Below are 21,774 nucleotides of genomic sequence, written 5' to 3'. Positions count from 1 at the left end.
AAGTTGGCTCGGGTTTATCTAGCTAGATCCTGAACATAACTGTCAACTTCTGAGTCTGAAAATGTACAGCAGATGTTAAGGAATCTACATGGTAAGTATCAATTTGATGTTCATGAATATTATCACCTAATTCTTCATCTTGTGTGGATTTCTTTTCACTGACCCTCTCGCATTATCCTCAGTGTAACTGTCAAAGTGTTTAAAGACCTTATTTTCAAATACAGATGATAAGTGCACAGAGGTAATTTGTTTTTCAGATGCTGACTTTCTGAGCTCACAAAGGGAAACATAACATTTTTTTGTCTTAATTATTTGTGTTGTGTGCCTTCTTTCTATTGCATTTGACAAATTAATATATAATACATGTAAATGTGTTTACATATATTAAAACATTTTAAAATTACCAAATCAAAAAAATAAATATATTTAGGAAATAAATGTGACATAGTGGTTCCTCCTTTAAAAGTTGCGAGCTTACAACGTGGGACTTAGAGGTACCCAGCGTCATGGCTTCGTTGCTCCAGACCACCACAAGGGGGAGTTAAAGCACTCATTATGTATTTGGGTCCCAAGGTTTTTATATGCCCAATCATATCGAGGGGTTCCAATGACGAATTTGATGCAAGCCACCCGTCCCTGGTGCATTTCTTCAGAAAAGATGGCTAACAAAACTTTACGGTGGGAGCTAATTTAAGTAATTATAACGTCATAACGAGTCAAGCAAAAAAATTACAATTGAGAGGAATATGTTAGTTAATGAAGAGACAAGCATATTTTTGTCAAAAAGTTAATTTATGAAAATCGCTATTTAGCAAGTTTTTTTTCAGTCATATCCAAAACCAGGTGTATCAAACTCCATTCTTTGAACGATGCTGTGTCTGCATGTATGTATTACATTTATGCACTTCAACAGTGTTTACCACTCCTGCTCCTGGGACATCAATGATTACACATTGTAACTATGCAATAGACTAGGAACATGATTTGTGATTCATATACAGTATACAGAATAAAAAACAGTACATCCTGCCAGCATGTCCATAAGCGAGCCACTCTGGCTGAGAATGACGCGTGGAAGAGAGCAGGAATGAGATGGGAGGTGCAATCCAGGCTATTTGCTCTGAGACCGGCATAATAATGTAATGAAACAAGCAGGGAGCAGGTTTCAAACCCTCAACATTCTAGCCCGAAGTCCAGCACGCTATCAACTGTGCCCAAATGTATAAATTGGGGTTGGGGCCGATTGTGGCTAAAAACACCTTATCAATTGGAATCTTTAACATGTGGAAAGGGGGAAAAGTATTATTATTAGTTTTTCAAAAGCGTAGCAGGATGGCTATTAGCTGATCAACAGACTAATCAACCTTTAGTAAAGAATTGTCTAATAGCCGAGCTAGGTGTGAACCCCCCACTCCCAACTTGAGCTAGGTGTGAACCCCCCACTCCCAACTTGAGCTAGGTGTGAACCCTCCCTCCCCAACTTGCAACAAATCATTTGTATCTATCTTTACACATCTACCTACACACGTATCTACCTACACACAGTTATTGTTCTGGGAAAAAATAATAGTAATAATAAATGTACACACTGCTCAAAAAAATAAAGGGAACACTAAAATAACACATACCTAGTGCTGACAACAAAATCACACAAAAATAATCAATGGAAATCCAATTTATCAACCCATGGAGGTCTGTATTTGGAGTCACACTCAAAATTAAAGTGGAAAACAACACTACAGGCTGATCCAACTTTGATGTAATGTCCTTAAAACAGTAGTGTGTGTGGCATCCACGTGCCTGTATGACCTCCCTACAATGCCTGGGCATGCTCCTGATGAGGTGGTGGATGGTCTCCTGAGGGATCTCCTCCCAGACCTGGACTAAAGCATCCGCCAACTCCTGGACAGTCTGTGGTGCAACGTGGCGTTGGTGAATGGAGCGAGACATGATGTCCCAAATGTGCTCAATTGGATTCAGGTCTAGGGAACGGGCGGACAAGTCCATAGCATCAATGCCTTCCTCTTGCAGGAACTGCTGACACACTCCAGCCACATGAGGTCTAGCAATGTCTTGCATTAGGAGGAACCCAGGGCCAACCGCACCAGCATATGGTCTCACAAGGGGTCTGAGGATCTCATCTCGGTACCTAATGGCAGTCAGGCTACCTCTGGCGAGCACATGGAGGGCTGTGCGGCCCCCCAAAGAAATGCCACCCCACACCATGACTGACCCACCGCCAAACCGGTCATGCTGGAGGATGTTGCAGGCAGCAGAACGTTCTCCACGGCGTCTCCAGACTCTGTCACGTATGTCAGGTGCTCAGTGTGAACCTGCTTTCATCTGTGAAGAGCACAGGGCGCCAGTGGCGAATTTGCCAATCTTGGTGTTCTCTGGCAAATGCCAAACGTCCTGCACGGTGTTGGGCTGTAAGCACAACCCCCACCTGTGGACGTCGGGCCCTCATTACCACCCTCATGGAGTCTGTTTTTGACCGTTTGAGCAGACACATGCACATTTGTGGCCTGCTGGAGGTCATTTTGCAGGGCTCTGGCAGTGCTCCTCCTGCTCCTCCTTGCACAAAGGCGGAGGTAGCGGTCCTGCTGCTGGGTTGTTGGCCTCCTCCACGTCTCCTGATGTACTGGCCTGTCTCCTGGTAGCGCCTCCATGCTCTGGACACTACGCTGACAGACACAGCAAACCTTCTTGCCACAGCTTGCATTGATGTGCCATCCCGGATGAGCTGCAATACCTGAGCCACTTGTGTGGGTTGTGGACTCCGTCTCATGCTACCACTAGAGTGAAAGCACCGCCAGCATTCAAAAGTGACCAAAACATCAGCCAGGAAGCATAGGAACTGAGAAGTGGTCTGTGGTCACCACCTGCACAACCACTCCTTTATTGGGGGTGTCTTGCTAATTGCCTATAATTTCCACCTTTTGTCTATTCCATTTGCACAACAGCATGTGAAATTTATTGTCAATCAGTGTTGCTTCCTAAGTGGACAGTTTGATTTCACAGAAGTGTTGTTGACTTGGAGTTACATTGTGTTGTTTAAGTGTTCCCTTTATTTTTTTGAGCAGTGTATATATATACACAGTTGAAGTTGGAAGTTTACATAAACGTTAGCCAAATACTTTTAAACTCAGTTTTTCACAATTCCTGACATTTAAATCCAGTAAAAATTCCCTGTCTTTTTTTCACCTTTATTTAACCAGGTAGGCAAGTTGAGAACAAGTTGGCCAAGATAAAGCAAAACAGTTTGACACATACAACAACACAGAGTTACACATGGAGTAAAACAAACATACACTCAATAATAAGTTGAAAAATAAGTCTATATACAATGTGAGCAAAGGAGGTGAGATAAGGGAGGTAAAGGCAAAAAAAAGCCATGGTGGCAAAGTACATACAATATAGCAAGTAAAACACTTGAATGGTAGATTTGCAGTGGAAGAAAGTGCGAAATAGAAATAATGGGGTGCAAAGGAGCAAAATAAATAAATAAATACAGTAGGGGAAGAGGTAGTTGTTTGGGCTAAATTACAGATGGGCTATGTACAGGTGCAGTAATCTGTGAGCTGCTCTGACAGCTGGTGCTTTAAGCTAGTGAGGGAGATAAGTGTTTCCACTTTCAGAGATTTTTGTAGTTTGTTCCAGTCATTGGCAGCAGATAACTGGAAGGAGAGGCGGTCGAAGGAGGAATTGGCTTTGGGGGTGACCAGTGAGATATACCTGCTGGAGCGCATGCTACAGGTGGGTGCTGCTATGGTGACCAGCGAGCTGAGATAAGGGGGGACTTTACCTAGCAGGGTCATGTAGATGCCCTGGAGCCAGTGGGTTTGGCGACGAGTATGAAGCGAGGGCCATCCAACGAGATCATACAGGTCGCAGTGGTGGGTAGTATATGGGGCTTTGGTGACAAAACGGATGGCACTGTGATAGACTGCATCCAATCTATTGAGTAGGGTATTGGAGGCTATTTTGTAAATGACATCGCCAAAGTCGAGGATCAGTAGGATGATCAGTTTTACGAGGATATGTTTGGCAGCATGAGTGAAGGATGCTTTGTTGCTAAATAGGAAGCCAATTCTAGATTTAACTTTGGATTGGAGATGTTTGATGTGAGTCTGGAAGGAGAGCTTACAGTCTAACCAGACACCTAGGTATTTGTAGTTGTCCACATATTCTAAGTCAGAACCGTCCAGAGTAGTGATGCTGGACGGGCGGGCAGGTGCAGGCAGCGATCGGTTGAAGAGCATGCATTTAGTTTTACTTGTATTTAAGAGCAGTTGGAGGCCACGGAAGGAGAGTTGTATGGCATTGAAGCTCGTCTGGAGGGTTGTTAACACAGTGTCCAAAGAAGGGCCAGAAGTATACAGAATGGTGTCGTCTGCGTAGAGATGGATCAGAGACTCACCAGCAGCAACAGCGACGTCATTGATGTATACAGTGAAGAGAGTCGGCCCAAGAATTGAAACCTGAAAGACTGCCAGAGGTCCCGACAACAGGCCCTCTGATTTGATACACTGAACTCTATCAGAGAAGTAGTTGGTGAACCAGGCCAGGCAATCATTTGAGAAACTAAGACTATTAAGTCTGCCGATGAGGATGTGGTGATTGACAGAGTCGAAAGCCTTGGCCAGGTCAATGAATACGGCTGCACAGTATTGTTTCTTATCGATGGCGGTTAAGATATCGTTTAGGACCTAGAGCGTGGCTGAGGTGCACCCATGACCAGCTCTGAAACCAGATTGCATAGCGGAGAAGGTGCGGTGGGATTCGAAATGGTCGGTAATCTGTTTGTTGACTTGGCTTTTGAAGACCTTAGTGTAGGATAGATATAGGTCTGTAGCAGTTTGGATCAAGAGTGTCCCCCCTTTGAAGAGGGGGATGACCGCAGCTGCTTTCCAATCTTTGGGAATCTCAGACAACACGAAAGAGAGATTGAACAGGCTAGTAATAGGGGTTGCAACAATTTCGGCAGATAATTTTAGAAAGAAAGGGTCCAGATTGTCTAGCCCAGCTGATTTGTAGGGGTCCAGATTTTGCAGCTCTTTCAGAACATCAGCTGTCTTAGGTCAGTTAGGATCAGCACTTTATTTTAAGAATGTGAAATGTCCGAATAATAGTAGAGAGAATGATTTATTTTAGCTTTTATTTCTCTCATCACATTTCCAGTGGGTCAGAAGTTTATATACACTCAATTAGCATTTGGTAGCATTGCCTTAAAATTGTTTAACTTTGGTCAAACTTTTCCGGCAGCCTTCCACAAGCTTTCCGCAATAAGTTTGGTGAACTTTGGCCTTCCTCCTGACAGAGCTGATGTAAGTGAGTCAGGTTTGTAGTCCTCCTTGCTCGCACACGCTTTTTCAGTTCTGCCCACAAATTTTCTATAGGATGAGATCAGGGCTTTGTAATGGCCACTCCAATACCTTGACTTTGTTGTCCTTAAGCCATTTTCCACAACTTTGGAAGTATGCTTGGGGTCATTGTCCATTTAGAAAACCCATTTGCGACCAAGCTTTAACCTCCTACATCTAGATGTTCCGCTAGCGGAACGCCTCACCAATATCCAATGGTAGAGCGTGGCGCGAATTACAAATACCTAAAAAATGCAAAACTTCAATTTTTCTAACATATGACTATTTTACACCATTTTAAATACAAAACTCTCCCTTAAGTACTCTAAAGTGTTACATTTCTAACTCAAAACAGCAGTACATTATTTATTCCTCAACATCTTTATGCTTTCGTTAATAAAATAAAAGAATGAGAAAAAAGACATTCAAATGCGGATGTTTATATTAACTACATTTTAGTCACACTTCCACCCAGCTCCACGACCACAGGTAAAGCCTTGCTGAGATTATCAATGTATTTGTTGTATCGTCAATTTTCCTAGCCAAAACATCTTGATGGCCTTGACCAGTTCAAGTTCTTTGCCTGTCGGCTTGGCAGAGTTACGGATTAATATTTTCAGTTGATGCCAAACAAGTTTGATCGGGTTTAAATCAGGAGACCTACATGTAGAGTTGAAAAAAAATATTTTTAGATATACAGCAGGCCTACCAAAGGTGTTGGTCTTTTATTTATTTTTATTTAACCTTTATTTTACTACATAAAGGTCTACTTACTCTGCTGGCGTCTTGACCCAGTTTATTCAATCATTTGCAATGCAAACCCGAGCGGCAGTGTATTTTAGGTCATTTTCTGCATTTAGAGAAGAAAAAATACATTTAGCCTAACAGCCCAAATTAGGTACAATAATAGAAATATACATGTAAATAGGCCTAAACAAAACAAAATATTGCTATAATCCTACCTTGAAAGAAACAATGTGTACCCAGAAACACCTCTCTGACATAGGGTCCAGCAAATCTCTTGATGATTTCTTCCTCAAAGAAATATTGAGCCATGATACCTGAAACAGGAGGCAAGACTGAATTATTCTGGACCACATAACAGTCCGTGAGATGTAGGCTACAATATTTTATGTACCTTTTGCTTTTTAAATAGCCAAACTTACCATGAAAAATCAAATATGATTTTTATATATATATATAACTATATATAAAATATTTCTTACCGAGCCTTTCCATAAGTCCACGCAAGTTTCTTCAACTGTCTTCTGACTGTAATTAGAGCAATGTTGATGTCGTGCCGTGATGCCAGCAGATTAAAGATTGCCTTTGCCGATCGCTCATCATCTTCATGAATATAAACAAGTGATGTCTGCTAAATAATCAAGTTAGTTTTACCAGAAATAAGTAATTCCAAATAACAAACTGGCTTTATTTACGAATTAGTGAGAATGTCTCACCCCATGTTCAAGAATTGCCCTTTTCTCCCTCACTCTAGGTTAAATGAAAATGTAATCTCCAAAATATTGTTACTTTTTAAACAAAGTGATTAATATTATTAAATAATATAGAGTTGTAAAAAATCCCCTTAGATATTCTCACAGATCCTAACGGAAAATGCCCCTTAGATATTAATTTAGAGTCCTTCAATCCTCAAAATGTAATTGTTGGCGGAGAGTCACGACATTGAAAAAATATTTGTAGATATACTGTAGGCCTACCATAGGTGAAATGAGTCTCACTAGTGTTGAGTAATGTGCCGTTAAAAATGGTGTAGGTTTTATTTATTTAAAGAGCATATTGAAGTTAGAAGCAAAAGCCTACAAATATTTTAGCACTGTTTTGCTAAAATGCTCTGAGGCAAGCATGGGGACTGGTCTTGATAAATCAATGAGATTTGTATCTTCACTTAATCTCCATTTGGGTATTGGTTAGACAACAATTAGAAAATTAAGGTGCAGAAATGTTATGCTCTTAGTGTAACCTTTATTTAACTAGGTAAGTCAGTTAAGAACAAGTTCTTATTTACAAGGACCGCCTATTCCTTCCTCCCGTTGTACAGAGCCATATTTTTACATTTTTCTCTGAATAGAAACACCATAAAATTAATCATATTAATTAAGCCAAATTTCTTAAAATTAATCCCATATATAATGTTATTACAAAAAAGGTTTTAAATTCTCTGTCAATGCCAATATGGAAGACTATCAAATGTTTCTCAAAGATGCCCTCTGGTGGTCAAACTAGCAATAACTTGCATTAACAGAAAAAATGGCTGACAAATAGATAACGTTTCACAGAATGCTGCAGCAGCCTGCAAGGTGTGCCGCAGTATGACGCAACTTTTAAAGGAGGAACCACTGTATATGGACATACAAGTAATAAATGTATTTAGATATATTTATTTCAAATGTTAGTACATACAGTATATGATATATGTCTTTGAAATATATGTCAATATATTAGGCTTCGGTATGGGTTGAATCAAGGTAGGACGGGTGGAAGTATTTGTGGTGTGTCACACATGCGCCAATGTGGCAATTTCAAGCTAGTATTAATGGTAACGATTTTGCCAGCAGAGGCGTACAATAGCCTAATTTGTAACCAATGTTTTATTAAAATATCACGAGCAGCAAAACAGTCAACATATATTCCCGTTTTTTCTTTATATTGGACTAGGGTTGCACATTTTGGGGAATATTCAGAGGTGTACTTTCCGTGGGAATTAACATGAATATATGGGAATTAACGGAAATATATGCAAATTAATATTTTAATACCATTTAAATGTAGATGTTTTTTTGTCTTGGATATATTTACCATATCAGAAACATAAACCTTTTACCATAATTGCAAATGATGAAATCCTTCCAATAGAAAAATTTAGTTACAAATTGAACTTTAATTAAATTAGTTGACTCGTCACATGGAATGATTTGACTGAACAAAAAAAGAAAGGGAATATTGAATGATCCCCAATGAAAACATTTTCAACAAACATCTGTAAAATGAACTAAAGTGAACTAAACTAAATAACTAAACTAAAGCTTTGGTTGTCTTCCTCTCAGGTTTCCATGTCTTCTCCCTGGACCTCCTCAATGTCCACCTCTTGAACATCAGACTCTTGAGGCCTCACTATCACTTTCCAACCTTGTTCAGGATGGCTCATTGTCAGGCTCAAAAAGCCTCGAATTTGCCCAGATGGCCACCAATTTTTCAACCCTTGTCAGCCTGTTGCGTGCTTTGGTGTGTGTTCCCAAACAAGGACCAGTTGCGCTCTGAGGCGGCTGATGTTGTTGGGATTTGGCGGATGATGGAGGCAACAGGGGAAAGAGCCTCAGATCTCAAAAGTCCCTTCAACCAGGTGGCTGATGAGATATGTTGGCACGACTGCCATATTGCATCTCCATCCCAAAGCCCTTGTTTGGAAGTGTCCTTCGCCAGACTGCCAAGAACATTGCCCTCATCCAGGCCAAGGTGGCGAGACACGATAGTGATGACACCATAGGCCTTGTTGATCTCTGCACCAAACAGGATACTCTTGCCTGCATACTTGGGGTCCAACATGTACGCTGCGGCGTGTATGGGCTTCAGGCAGAAGTCTTCACGCTTTTTGATGTATTTCAGAATGGCAGTTTCCTCTGCTTGGATCAACAGTATGGCTGTACGAATTTCTTCTCTTACATCTGCAAGCAGAGTCTGAACATCAGACAGGATGGCATTGTTTCCCTCAATCGGTGCAATGGCTTCTGCTATAGATTTCAGGAGTTTCAGGCTGCTTAACACTCTCTGCCAAAATACATCAACCAGGAATATCCTCTTGATGGGGCTGTCCATATCGGCAGACTGTGATATGGCCATTTCTTGGAGAGACTCCTTCCCCTCCAGGAGACTGTCAAACATGATGACAACACCACACCAACAGGTGTTGCTGGGCAGCTTCAATGTGGTGCTCTTATTCTTCTCACTTTGCTTGGTGAGGTAGATTGCTGCTATAACTTGATTACCCTTCACATACCTAACCATTTCCTTGGCTCGCTTGTAGAGTGTATCCATTGTTTTCAGTGCCACAATGTCCTTGAGGAGCTGATTCAATGCATGAGCAGCACAGCCAATGGGTGTGATGTGAGGGTAGGATTCCTCCACTTTAGACCAAGCAGCCTTCATGTTCGCAGCATTGTCTGTCACCAGTGCAAATACCTTCTGTGGTCCAAGGTCATTGATGACTGCCTTCAGCTCATCTGCAATGTAGAAACCAGTGTGTCTGTTGTCCCTTGTGTCTGTGCTCTTGTAGAATACTTGTTGAGGGGTGGCGATGATGTAGTTAATTATTCCTTGCCCACGAACATTCAACCACCCACCAGAGATGATTGCAATACAGTCTGCTTTCACTATGATTTGCTTGACCTTCACTTGAACTCTGTTGAACTCTGCATCCAGCAAATGAGTACATAAAGCATGTCTGGTTGGAGGGGTGTATGCTGGGAGAAGAACATTCAGAAATATCTTCCAATACACATTGCCTGTGAGCATCAGAGGTGAACCAGTTGCATACACAGCTTGAGCAAGACATTCATCAGCATTTCTCTGACTACATTCCTCCATTGAGCCAAAAAAACTTCTGATTCCAGGAGGACCATGAGCTGTTGCTATCGATAAGGTGTCTGATTCATCATTTTCACCTTGAATAGAAGTAGAGGGACTTTTGTCAGAGGTTTCTTGTTGTGAGCACTGGGGGAAGTTTATGCATTTGGCCAGATGATTTTGCATCTTTGTTGCATTCTGGCACAGTATTTGCAAATGTACACCACTTTTCCTTCTACATTAGTTGCAGTGAAATGTCTCCACACATCAGATATTGTCCGTGGCATTTTCTTGTAAAGATCAGAAAAAAATGAGTAAAAAACGAAACAAATACAATTCCATGTACAGATAAATAGTTAAGCAGTTAGATTAAATAACTCCTTTGTAAGATAAATGTTTTAAAATGAAACATCTATGGAAACAGGTGAATGAACACTACTCAATTAGCAGGCTCAAGCATGCTAAAACCCACATGATAGCAAACATTTCACCTTACAGCGAAATGTTTACTTACGAGCCCCTATCCAACAATGCAGTTAAAAAAAAATATGGATAAGAATAAGAAATAAAAGTAACAAGTAATTAAATAGCAGCAGTAAAATACCAATAAAGTGACTGCATAGATGATAACAACAGAGAGTAGCAGCGGTGCAAAGCGGCGGGGGGGGGGGGGGCAATGCAAATAGTCTGGGTAGCCATTTGATTAGGTGTTCAGGAGTCTTATGGCTTGGGGGTAGAAGCTGTTTAGAAGCCTATTGGACCTAGACTTGATGCTCTGTAGCAGAGAGAACAGTCTATGACTAGGGTGGCTGGAGTTTTTGACAATTTTTAGGGCCTTCCTCAGAAACCGGCTGGTATAGAGGTGGCCCCAGTGATGTACTGGGCCATTCACACTACCCTCTGTAGTGCCTTGCGGTCAGAGGCCGAGCAGTTGCCATACCAGGCAGTGATGCAACTAGTCAGGATGCTCTCGATGGTGCAGCTGTAGAACCTTTTGAGGATCTGAGTGCCCATGCCAAATCTTTTCAGTCTCCTGAGGGGGAATAGGTTTTGTCGTGCCCTCTTCACGACTGTCTTGGTGTGCTTGGACCATGTTAGTTTGTTGGTGATGTGGACACCAAGGAACTCAAAGCTCTCAACCTTCTCCACCAGAGCCACGTTGATGAGAATGGGGGCGTGCTCGGTCCTCTTTTTCCTGGAGTCCACAATCATCTCCTTTGTCTTGATCACGTTGAGGAAGAGATTGTTGTCCTGGCACCACGACTGCGAGGTTTCTGACCTCCTCCCTATAAGCTGTCTCGTCGCTGTCGGTGACCAGGCCTACCACTGTTGTGTCATCGGCAAACTTAATGATGGTGTTGGAGTCGTGCCTGGCCGTGCAGTCATGAGTGAACAGGGAGTACAGGAGGGGACTGAGCACGCACCCCTGAGGGTCCTCTGTGTTAAGGATCAACGTGGCGGAAGTGTTGCTACTTACCCTTACCACCTGGGGGTGGCCCGTCAGGAAGTCCAGGATCCAGTTGCAGAGGGAGGTGTTTAGTCCCAGGGTCCTTAGCTAATTGATGAGCTTTGAGGGCACTATGGTGTTGAACACTGAGCTGTAGTAATTGAATAGCATTCTTAAATAGGTGTTCCTTTTGTTCAGGTGGGAAAGGGCAGTGTGAAGTGCAATAGAGATGGCCTCATCTGTGGATCTGTTGGGGCGGTATGCAAATTCGAGTGGGTCTAGGGTTTCTGGGATAATGGTGATGATGTGAGCCATGACCAGCCTTTCAAAGCACTTCATGACTACAGATGTGAGTGCTACTGGTCGGTAGTCATTTAGGCAGGTCACCTTAGTGTTCTTGGGCACAGGCACTATGGTGGTCTGCTTGAAACATGTTGGTATTATAGATTCGGACAGGGAGAGGTTGAAAATGTCAGTGAAGACACTTGCCAGTTGGTCAGCGCATGCTCGCAGTACACGTCCTGGTAATCCGTCTGGCCCTGCGGCCTTGTGAATGTTGACCTGTTTAAAGGTCTTACTCACATCGGCTGCGGAGAGCGTGATCACACAGTCTTCCGGAACAGCTGGTGCTCTATGATATATGATACATGTCATATAAAATATATTCACCCCACCCAGTATTGTAATCAAAACTTACCAGAAAGAATATAGTCCTTGGCTCAGACAGTGTAGTAGTGTGGGCTCAATAGCATCTCATTAGTGTGCAAGATCTTGAGAATCAGCTGTACATGTGATGGAAGAGTGCACTGCACATGTGATAGAAGAATACACTGTGCATTCAGAGGGTTGCAATTCCATTGAATTGGGGATAGTTTAACCAAAATATGCCACAAGACCTAGAATTGCCTTACGTGTATCCAACAAAAAAGGTTCACTGTTATAAGCTAACTTTTTTGATGAATTTAGGCAAAATTCCCCAAATTCCAAGGCTTAATTTACCATGGAATGTTTCCGACCCTTTGCAACACTTTATTGGACATTATTTTTGTCAATGCAACTTTTGTGAAAAGTTTGGACTCATTAGGCCTATGTGAGATGCCCATTGAATGAAAGGTGTCAGTGAGTGTAGGACGTTTGTTTTGGAACATCAAGTTATTACAATAGACTGCTTATTGCATCGTACACTTTCATCTGTTGAACCTAACTGTCAATTCTGATTGCTGTCCTTGGTGCTGAATCCGCTTGTAGCCTAGGCTACAGTGCCTTCAGAAAGTAGTCATTCCCTTTGACATATTCCACATTTTGTTGTGTTATAGCCTGAATAAAAAAATGATTAAAACAATCAAATCTCACCCATCTACCTGGGTGTACCCCATAATGACAAAGTGAAAACATGTTTTTTAGAAATTGTTGCTAATTGATTGACATTGAAATACAGAAATATCTCATTCTCGTAATTATTCACACCCCTGAGTCAATACTTTGTAGAAGTACCTTTAGCAGTGATTACAGCTGAGTGTTTCTGGGTAAGTCTCTAAGAGCTTTCCACACTTTGATTGTGCAACATTTGCCCATTTATTATTTTCAAAATTCTTCAAGCTCAGTAAAATTGGTTGTTGATCATTGCTAGACAACCATTTACAGGTCTTGCCATAGATTTTCATGTAGATTTATGTCAAAATTGTAACTTGGCCACTCAGGAACATTCACTGTCTTCTTGGTAAGCAACTCCAGTGTAGATTTGGCCTTTTAGGTTATTGTCCTGCTGAAAGGTAAATTCATCTCCCTGTCTGGTGTTGGATGGAAAGCAGACTGAACCAGTTTTTCCTCTATGATTTTTCCTGAGCTTAGCTCTGTTTCTTTTTTATTCTGAAACCTCCCCAGTCCTTAACGATTAGAGAGTGGTACTCATTAATGTAATGTGTTGTATTGGATATGCCCAAAACATAACACTTTGTATTAAGGACAAAAAGTGAATTGCTTTGCCAAGTGTTTTTTGCAGAATTACTTTACATGCAAACAAGATGCATGTTTTGGAATATTTTTATTCTGTACATGCTTTGTTCTTTTCACTCTGTCAATTAGGTTAGTATTGCGGAGTAACTACAATGTTGTGGATCCATCCTCCGTTTTCTCCATATCACAACCCACCTCGACAACACCCGATGAAAATGCAGAGCGCCAAATTCAAAATACAGCAATAGTCATAATAAACATTCATAAAAAATACGTGTTATACATCGGTTTAAAGATTAACTTCTTGTTAATCCAGCCGCTTTGTCAGATTTCAAAAAGGCTTAACGGCGAAAGCATACCATGAGATTATCTGAGGACAGCGCCCCGCTTACAAAAGCATACAAACATTTTACAACGAAGTAAAGGAATTACAAAAGTCAGAAATAGCAATAAAATTTTATCACTTACCTTTGAAGATCTTCATATGGTTGCAGTCACAAGAGTCCCAGCTACACAAAAAATGTTTGTTTTGTTCGATAAAGTCTCTCTTTATATCCCAAAAACTCAGTTTTGTTGGCACGTTTTGTTCAGTAATCCACTGGCTCCAAGGCGGTCAAAACATGCAGACAAATTACATCCTAATAGTACCAGTAAAGTTCGTTGAAACATGTCAAACGATGTTTATAATTAATCCTCAGGTTGTCAATTGTCTAAATAATCGATAATATTTCAACCGGACAATAGCGTATTCAATAGAAAGGAAAAACAATGAAGGGCATGCAATCGGTCACACGCAAACCAGCTCTGCATTCTTCATCAGTCCACTGACAGAAAGGTCTCATTCTTCTTAATTTTTCAGAAAGCAAGCCTGAAACAATGTCTAACAACTGTTGACATCTAGTGGAAGCCATAGGATCTGCAATCTGGGTCCTAACCCATTAGATACTGTATAGGTATTCAATTGAATATACACACATCAAAAAAATCCAAATTGCTGGATGGATTTTCCTCAGGTTTTTGCCTGCCATATCAGTTCTGTTATAGTCACAGACATTATTTTGACAGTTTTGCCAACTTTAGAGTGTTTTCTATCCAAATCTAAATTATATGCATATCCTAGCTTCTGGGCCTGAGTAACAGGCAGTTTACTTTGGGCATGCTTCTCATCCAGACGTCGAAATACTGCCCCCAAGCCATAAGAAGTTAAACTCTGTAACTGTTTAAAATCACCATTGGCCTCATGATGAAATCTCTGAGTGGTTTCCTTCCTCTCCGGCAACTGAGTTAGGAAGGATGCCAGTATCTTTGTATTGACTGGGTGTATTGATACACCATCCAAAGTTTAATTAATTACTTCACCATGCGCAACGGGATGTTCAATGTCTGCCTTTTTTCTACCAATAGGTGCCCTTCTTTGCGAGGCATTGGAAAGCCTCCCTAGTCTTTGTGGTTGAATCTGTGTTTGAAATTCACTGCTCAACTGAGGGACCTTACAATTGTCTGTATGTACAGAGATGAGGTAGTCATTAAAAAATGATGTTAAACACTATTATTGCACACAGAATTAGTCCATGCAACTTATTATGTAACAGCAGATTTTCTGCTAAAAAATCAACAAAGTTGGCTCTTATATAATGGGGATCAATGGGAAAGAATGTTTTCCCCAATGTGTGGGCGTGGTTGAGGGGAATTCCTTCTTATGACGTGAATATTGACTGAGTATTTCGAAATATTGTTGTTTTAAAAAACTGATTGTTTTCCGTTTAATTCGATTGAACTAGTGCTGAGCGATTAGTGCTTTTTGATGTTGTTTCGGTTCGATTATAAAAAAAAGAATCACAGATTTACATTAAATGCTTTATGATGGTTGAATGCTGTAACAACACAGAATAAAACATTAATCAAGTCCCATGATGGTAGTGACTGCCCATTACTGCTTATCGCTTATTAACCATTTATTCCCATTACTTTACTTAAAAGTATAAAATATATCAGTTGTTACATATTACATTTGTTTTATTTGATTACTTTATTATTTAATTCCAAGTCATCATCATATCTCTATAGAGCTATGCTGTCTGACAAAATCACTATTTTAGTGGTACTTCAAAATAAAAAAGGCATACTTTTATGACTGCTGAATACCAACTGTCAGTCACATAGATCATGTATTTTCAGGTAGAGATATTTTGTGAAGCAACTACTCTTTATCACTCTCGATCCCACATTCTTCTGTCTCTTTTACTTAGCAGGCATAAAATAAACATTGTAGTTAATTACAACGTTTTCTGTGCTAAACTATGTAAAATATTGGGTTAGGTTTGTTAAAATAGAGTCCTGTATGTCATAATGCTTTTTAGGCAGGGTAATAACTTAATTGGAGTCTGTATTATGTTGTTAAGATTATTCAGTTTGGATTTCATTTGGACTTTACTTATTTGGATTTGGAGCCCTCATCAAAATGGAGTCTGGTTTTCAGGCTGCATTTTGGCTAGTAAGGTTCAATGTAGGCTGCAGTACTTATTCACAGATTTCTCATCTTTATATGTTGCAATACCGTACTCTGAGCAATATATTATGGCCAGCCAAGACTGGTTCATTTGCTGCTGGTAAGGATTACTGGCAGCCTTGCTTTGCTTCACTGAGCCTGCGCCCAAAATGCCACCGCTTTCCCTACTGCTTTCGACCAGCACTCTCTATTGGTAGTAGTGCACAATATAGGGATTTGGGTGCCATTTGGGAAGCATCACTTGGCCTTTAGGACAAGCTGGTAAAGAGAGGTAAGGAGAGGAAGACTGCCGACCAGGCTGTCTGCAGAGAGCAATTTAAAATGTCAGACTGTGCTGTTCTGTCTGTGACCTCTTGACCTTTATGCAAATCACCCAAAACCGACAGGGGGAATGAAGTGGAGTCCACAGAGGGAGCAAAGTGTTTATCTCCCTCAGGTGGCAAAAATGCAGGATTAGGTTTTTTAGCTTAGACATGATAAGCATTTATGCATAAACATTGTAAAAACTTGGGGCATGCATTATACTTTGTCTATATCCACGTGACTCACTGGCGAAGTCTCATTGCTGGAAGTACTCAGCATATAATATGTGTGAGAAAATAACTCTTGCATGTTTTTTCAGTCCTGGTTTCCCAAAAATTCCCATGGGTTACTATCAACATTGAGAACCCCTTGTGTACTTCCGAGGAAAGAGCCTTGTGAAGAGTAGAGAAAAGTGACAAAAAACTAGCCCTGCATTGTGCCGACCCAAAACCTCTCTGAAGATTACAAAAAAAACATGAGTACTGCTCAGAATAAGATAAGACTGCTTTTATTTTACACTGTGAGTGTGGTGTAAAAAGACACACATCCGAAATCCCACATAGGAGTTCAGACTGGCATAATACTGTGAAAACCACTTAGGTGTGATATGAAAGCATAAATAAGTGGCTTGTGTGACTCGGTGGGATTTTCACTCCATCTGCAGCTGGTGTGTAGTTCACACAACTCTCACATAAAACATTGCTTATTGTAATGCCTTCTTCCAACTTGATCTGATAGTCAAGGAATACATCTCATGATCGAAACCAAAAGTCAATCCTTTGAACAAAGGCATTGATAATCAAATAATGTCTGTCGATACCTTTTGATTGACGTCTGAAGCCTGTCTATGGTAGCACAATGGACCTCTATCTTTCTGCTCTGTTTTCAGCGCCGTCATTGACCGACCGGACTAATGTATTCACCTAGTGTCACTTCACACAACAGCCATCACTCCGGCTGCTTGTCCACATCAAGGAAGAGAAAAATAGGAGCCCAATCGATTGGCATTAATTATGTGGATGGAAGGCACGCGTGCGCCTTTTTCTCCTCAGGATCAGTCGATAAAGGTCAGGCAATTATAGTTTTTCTTTTTTTTCTGGGATTCGATAATGGCTCTCCAGAGATTGTCACCTCCTCCACAACACCAGACTAGCATTCTAAAATCCCAGATATGGATCCTCGTTTCTTTGCAGATTGCCTTGCTTAATGGCAACAACATCTGACCCAGGATTCGAACCAGCTATCCTCTGATTGTTGGTCCATCTCTCTGACCTTTAGACTACCTGTTGCCCCATGAAAAGAAAGTTATGCAAATTGACCTATGAAGTCTTAAAAGGTCCTTTCTTGTGTGTTGTGAAAATTCACCTTACTTAAACATAGTATTGTCAATTCATAGAGATACAAAGCATAGTTATCCAACACACTGGCTAGACCAGCCCTGCATGTGCGTAGGTAGAACCCTTTCCACAGAGGGTTCTACATGGAACCCAAAAGGGTTCTTCTATGGGAACCTTATTTTCTAAGAGTGTACATATCGCAGATTACCCCTTGAATGACCTGACTTGATTAAACATAGTACTGCCAATTCATGGAGATACAAAGTATAGATTATACAGTATGACCTTTCCATGGGGATTGAAATGGTAAGAACTGTGAAGAGGTTATATTGCTACTTTTATTGTCTGTATAGCCTTCCATTTGTGCAACCTCTAAGTGACCTTCTCTATACTATAAAAGAGCCATGGAAGACGACTTCATACAGAGAGCATACATAAACCGTGATGTTAGAAACAAGAGTTCCACAAACTCTTCTGTATTTCTTGAGATTAAATCAAAATGTCATCAAGGCAGAAGGCATTTGTGTGAAAATATAGCTTTAATGTGTCAAATTTTCACCAGACAGTGAATAAATAAATAAACTGTCAATAAACGGTATGTAGCTGTTAACCTTAGTAACAAATGTGTTGTCAATTATAGAAATGTTTTGACAACAAAATGACATAGATCTAGGCTATCACAACGTTGATGCTAACACTTATTGTAATGCCAATCGGCATAACGCATTATCACTTAAGAAAGTATGAGCTGTTATAATACTGTATTATTAAATCATAAATTGTAGCTATCATTCTGTGTGGAGTCATAACATCATAACAAACAATTGGCCAAGTGTTACAGCATTAACACATCGTCATGGAAATGTACTTTACTTTACCTGCCATATTATAATTCCAGTCCCAGGTATGGTGTCCATATTAGGACACCCTGGAGAGAAAGTAGAGCTTGGCATCATAAACTGCACCACAAGGGGCCAAGCTAAAAAGTTATTCATGTTAACTTACTGTGGGAACTCATGGGTGCGTTCCAAAGAACACCCTATTCCCTATGCAGTACATTCATTTTGACCAGGGCCCATATTAGTTGTCAGCTGTTTGTTCCACCGCACCGCTGGCAATTGCTAATAAACCATCTGCAACCGCCCTACGATATGTGATAAAGTGAAAATCTGTAAATATAGAAAATGCACTATAGGCTACAGTCAGAGATGACAGAACTATTTTTTACAAGGGGGGTTTCTGTTTATAATTTCCAGCATTTTGGTAGGCTATTTGTTAGTCAACCTGTCTATAATTAGATACATTCATCTTCTTCTGTCATTATAGACTGAGTGTACAAAACATTAGGAACACCTGCTCTTTCCATGACATAGACTGACCAGGTGAATCCAGGTGAAAGCTATGATCCCTTATTGATGTCACCTATTAAATCAGTGTAGATGAAGAGGAGGAGACAGGTTGAAGAATAATTTTTAAGCCTTGAGACAATTGAGCCATGGATTTTGTGTGTGCCATTCAGAGGGTGAGACAAAACATTTAAGTGCTTTGAACGGGGTATGGTAGTATGTGCCAGGCGCACCGGTTTGAGTGTGTTAAAAACTGCAACGCTGCTGGGTTTTTCATGCTCAACAGTTTCCCGTGTGAATCAAGAATGGTCCACCACCCAAAGGACATCCAGCCTACTTGACACAACTTTGCGAAGCGTTAGAGTCAACATGAGCCAGCATCCCTGGGGAATGCTTTTGACACCTTGTGGAAGCAAGTCAATATTAGGAAAGGTTCCTAATGATTTGTACAATCAAATTTATTTATAAAGCCCTTCTTACATCAGCTGAAAGTGCTGTACAGAAACCCAGCCTAAAACCCCAAACAGCAAGCAATGCAGGTGTAGAAGCACGGTGGCTAGGAAAAACTCCATAGAAAGGCCAGAAACTAGGAAGAAACCTAGAGAGGAAACAAGGGCATAGAGAGGTGGCCAGTCCTCTTCTGGCTGTGCCGGGTGGAGATTATAACAGAACATGGCCAAGATGTTCAAATGTTCATAGATGACCAGCAGGGTCAAATAATAATAATAATCACAGTGATTGTCGAGGGTGCAACAGGTCAGCACCTCAGGAGTAAATGTCAATTGGCTTTTCATAGCCGATCATTCAGAGTATCTCTACCACTCCTGCTGTCTCTAGAGAGTTGAAAACAGCAGGTCTGGGACAGGTAGCACGTCCGGTGAACAGGTCAGGGTTCCATAGACGCAGGCAGAACAGTTGAAACTGGAGCAGCAGCACGGCCAGGTGAACTGGGGACAGCAAGGAGTCATCAGGCCGGGTAGTCCTGAGGCATGGTCCTAGGGCTCAAGTCCTCCGAGAGAGAGAAAGAAAGAAAGAGAAAGAGAGAGAGAAAGAAAAAGAGAGAAAGAATTAGAGAGCATACTTAAATTTACACAGGACATCGGATAAGACAGGAGAAATACTCCAGATATAACAGACGGACCCTAGCCCCCTGACATATAAACTACTGCAGCATAAATACAATCAGTGTATGTTACCCTAGAAGAATAAATAATCCCTTGCTCACCAGAATAATGTCATAAATGATGATGATGAATGCTTCAATCTCTACTGAACAAGAATATAAACGCGACATGTAAAGTGTTGGTCCCATGTTTCATGAGCTCAAAAAATGTCAATACGCACAAAAAGCGTGTTTCTCTCAAATTGTGTGCACAAATTTGGTTACATCCCTGTGAGCATGATAATTACAAAGGTGCACATTGTGCTGGGGATAATAAAAGTCCACTCTAAAATGTGCAGTTTTGTCACACAACACAATGCCACAGAGGTCTCAAGTTTTGAAGGAGCATGCAATTGGCATGCTGACTGCAGGAATGTCCACTAGAGCTGTTTCCAGAGGATAGAATTTTTATTATCTACCATAAAGTAATTTTAGAGAATTTGGCAGTATGTACAACTGGCCTCACAATCGCAGACCACATGTAACCAGGCCAACACAAGACCTCCACATCTGGCATCTTCACCTGCGGGATCGTCTGAGACCAGCCAACCGTTCTGATGAAACTGTGGGTTTGCACAACCAAATTATTTCTCCACAAACTGACAAACTGTCTCAGGAAAGCTCATCTGCGTGCTGGTTGTCCTCACCACGGTCTTGACCTTACTGCAATTTGGCATCGTAACCGACTTCAGTGGGCAAATGCGGCAGGGTAGCCTAGTGGTTAGAGTGTTGGATTAGTAACCGAAAGGTTGCAAGATTGAATAACCGAGCTGACAAGGTAAAAATCTGTCATTCTGCCCCTGAACAAGGCAGTTACCCCACTGTTCCTAGGCCGTCATTAAAAGTAAGAGTTTGTTCTTAACTGACTTGCCGAGTTAAATAAAGGTAAAAACATTTTTTTTAAACACCTTCGATGGCCACTGGCACGCTGGAGAAATGTGCTCTTCACGGATGATTCCCCGTTTCAACTGTACCGGGCAGATGGCAGCGTGTATGGCATTGTGTGGGCGAGCGCTTTGCTGATGTGAACAGAGTGCCCTATGGTGGTAGTGGGGTTATGGAATGGGCAGGCATAAGCTACGGACAACGAAAACGATTGCATTTTATCGATGGCAATTTGAATGCACAGAGATGCCATGATGAGATCCTGAGGCCTATTGTCGTGCCATTCATCCGCCACCGCCATCACCTCATGTTTCAGCATGATAATGCACGGTCCCATGTCTCAAGGATCTGTACCCAATTCTTGGAAGCTGAAAATGTCCCAGTTCTTCCATGGCCTGCATACTCACCAGACATGTCACCCATTGAGCATGTTTGGGATGCTCTGGATCGACTTGTACGACAGCGTGTTCCAGTTTCCGCCAATAGCCCGCAACTAAGCACAGTCATTGAAGAGGAGTTTGACAACATTCCACAGGCCATAATCAACAGCATGATCAACTCTATGCAACGTAGATCTGTCACGTTGCATGAGACAAATGGTGGTCACACCAGATACTGACTGGTTTTCTGATCTACGCCCCAACCTTTTTTTTAATAAGGTATCTGTGACCAACAGATGCATATCTGTATTTCTAGTCATGTGGAATCCATAGATTAAGTTCTCTGTCATCTCTGCTTCTTGCACAGAGTAAAGACGTTTAGGGACAGGGGAGAAAATGCAATAACCCCCCAAAAATGTCACAGGACATCCGTTTGACCGGTGGAAAGCAAATGGAAAGCTGTGAAAACGAGCCAACATTTTTCTGATAAGATTTGACTGGT

Source organism: Salmo trutta, chromosome 20 (genome assembly GCF_901001165.1).
Source record: "Salmo trutta chromosome 20, fSalTru1.1, whole genome shotgun sequence".
Taxonomy (NCBI): Eukaryota; Metazoa; Chordata; class Actinopteri; order Salmoniformes; family Salmonidae; genus Salmo; species Salmo trutta.
The sequence above is the reverse complement of the archived record's forward strand: the minus strand, read 5'-3'. Positions refer to the sequence as shown.